Source organism: Phaseolus vulgaris, chromosome 7 (assembly GCF_051622355.1).
Source record: "Phaseolus vulgaris cultivar YP4 chromosome 7, ASM5162235v1, whole genome shotgun sequence".
NCBI classification, from domain to species: domain Eukaryota; kingdom Viridiplantae; phylum Streptophyta; class Magnoliopsida; order Fabales; family Fabaceae; genus Phaseolus; species Phaseolus vulgaris.
The window spans coordinates 41,772,781-41,775,813 of NC_143504.1; positions in this window are offsets into that span (position 1 = coordinate 41,772,781).

A 3,033-nucleotide genomic window follows, 5' to 3' on the forward strand; every position below is an offset into this window, starting at 1 on the left:
TCTTTGAAAACACATCTTTTTCAAAATATTAAAATCAAACAACCTTGGATCAATTCTATGAGTGGTTTACAAATTCGAACTACCCAAAACACACCCAGAAACCCATCATCAAGGTCTTCAAGCAATCCACATAGATTTGGAGACATCAAAGCCAATGTTCAACAATTTCCCCCTATTTGATGAAGACAAATACCTGGTTTGCTTGTGTTGATCTGTTTAAATTTGAAAGCACCTGCAATACAAAAATTGTGCATGTACCAGAGAGCAATCATATTCAGGTTTCACTAGCACCAATGAACCAGTTTTCACAATGTGATTTCTATAAAGAAAACCATCAAAATCAATGTGAAAGAGGTGCAAAATCAGAGTGAAACAACAGTTAAGACAACAACAATTATAAACAATTAGTAGTAGCATCAATTCAACACTGAAAACCACATAAACCTCCCCTTATTTGTCTTCACAAATAGAGTAAAACAAGGGATAAAACCAGAATTTAAGAAACACTAGAATACCAGTGTGTGTAGCAGAACCATTGCAACAACAAACTTGTGATACCATATCAGAATTGTAGCAAAAAATCTATGGTGTATTAGAGTTATGACAACAGTAGAACTAAAGTACCATAGACCCCAGAAATTTCAGCAAGGAGACCACAGTTTCTCCCCTATCTTTTCTACATCCAGTAGTTCCCAACAATGGAGTACTTAAAAAAATATCTTCAAGTTGGTCTCACAATCTAAATCACATTCTCCACACAACATATGTCATCCTCATAACTTGATGTCAATAGAGGCAAGTCAGCTGGGATAAAAGCACATCCCCAACCAAGTACACCCAAATCTCTTCAATCATCAATAGGATATAGTTTTGTCTAGGAAGCTGGTATGATATTTGCTCAAGCAGAAACAAAATTTTGTAGAGCCACATATATTTGATTGCAGTAACTGTAACAAAACCACTTATCCTTTGGTAGCTCTTCCAACAAACACAACCCAAAGATCCATAAGCAAATAACATAATAAACCCAAGCAAGATGAAGACTCCAAATGTAATCAAATATACAAATATTCATTAACCCATGACCACCAATGTGATTGCCATACATAGAAAGCTTTGAATTTCAAGGAAAACAAAGAATGCATTTCTTTATTATCTAATTTAGAGGCATAGTAAATGCATTTTTGACCCACAATGGATTTTGAAAGAAAAGAAACAATTGTAATCATGCATAGGAATTCATAACAACTTTATTCAAATGTGTCAGAGGTAAAACAATCAGTTGTTTCGTGAAAACAATCGGTTGTTTTTCTGAGACAACAAGAAAATGTTATTTTTCAAAGCGAATCATCTTTCAAAGTGATGAGAAATGCATAATGAAATACATTCATACCTTTGCATCACTTCAACATGTTTAGAAGTTCATTTGGTCTTATGAAGTTAAAAGCATAGGATGAACATATACAACTTACTTTACACAAATCATGAATTTTGACATGTCAAGAATTTGAGTAAGATGTATTCTATTGAACCATAATAATAAGCATCACTTTGATTAGTGTTCATCATAGCACCTGTACTTGAAAGGTCTTGCAACACAAAATTGATGCATATACAAAGCAAGTATAGTAGCAAGATAACAAGACACACACGAACTAGTTTTCTGCATATACAACATTAGCAGAAAAACCAAAAAAAGTGAAGTATTCAAGTGAAGATCAACAACAACATAATCCATCAATTTTAAAGCTATCTATACAACAAAATCAAGCATAAACTTCTCCCCCTATTTGTTCTCACAAATAGACAATGAGAAGGGTTGTACAAAGAAGAAATCAGAATGATAATGCAATAGTCCAGCAAAACAAACAATGTTGACATTTCAAGAATAGAAAATGATATAGAGCTTTCAAGTAAATAACTTGATATATTCTTTTATTGTCAGATTCTAAGGCACACTCAATGTATATTTTTCAAAAAGAAAGATTTGAAAAAGAGAAATAGGTTTAACCATGCATAAGCAAATTTGGCAACATTATACAGAGGTGCCAGAGGCAAAACAATCGGTTGTTTTGAAAAAACAATCGGTTGTTTTACTATGACGGCAAAGAGAACATTTTTCATAACAAAAAATTACCTTTTAAATTGATAAAAAATGCATTATGTAATTTGTTCATACCTTTGCACAGAGAACCCCAATAGATTCACCCAAAAATAAGACTTTGAGATGTTCATATGGTCACAAGGCACACTTACTTAAATTGAGAAATGAAAACACACATATGCTCTTTATTCTTGAAGTTTCTCTTTTGAGCACCCACTATGAATGTGCCAAGATGTCTTTTGACTTTCAAAGAACCTTGCAAGACATATACAATTGAAAGTACAGGCACAGAGACAGACTTTGCTCTTGATGTTTTTCCCTTTAGCAGTCCTTCTTCAAGGCCAAAAGTAATTCTTGGCTACCAAGGATACCTACAAGAAAAGATTAAGAAGCAAGATTTGGTCCCCTTATGAATTTGGGTCCAATGATGTTAGTAGGAGCCTTAGGAAACTTAAAAACCTTAGGAACCCATTTCAAAATACCTTTAGGAACAAAAAACCTCCTCACTCTGCAAAATCTAACAATGTGACCCCTTTTCATGCAGTAATGGCAAATTTCAACCGGTTGTTTTGACAAAACAACAGGTTGTTTATCAAAGAAACTTGAAAAAGGTTTTGAAAAGGCTTTTGGATTAAACCCCGACCCAGCCTTGCCAAAAAGACATTTTTGAAAAACAATAACATATTAAAGATTGGATTGGCCTTTGGAAAACTTGTCCACAGTTTTTAAAAGGTAGTGGACTTTCTTTTCAAGTGATTCACAATTTTCACAAAAGCTAGAATCACACTTGCAATTAGAGTTTTTGTAAATCATTTTCAAAGTTTCAAAATCAGTTTTTGAATGGTTCAACTCTTCTTCCAAAGTCTTGACTCGATTTTCCAACCAATTGTTTAAACCTTTAAACCGGTTGTTCAAAAGGGTCAATCTTC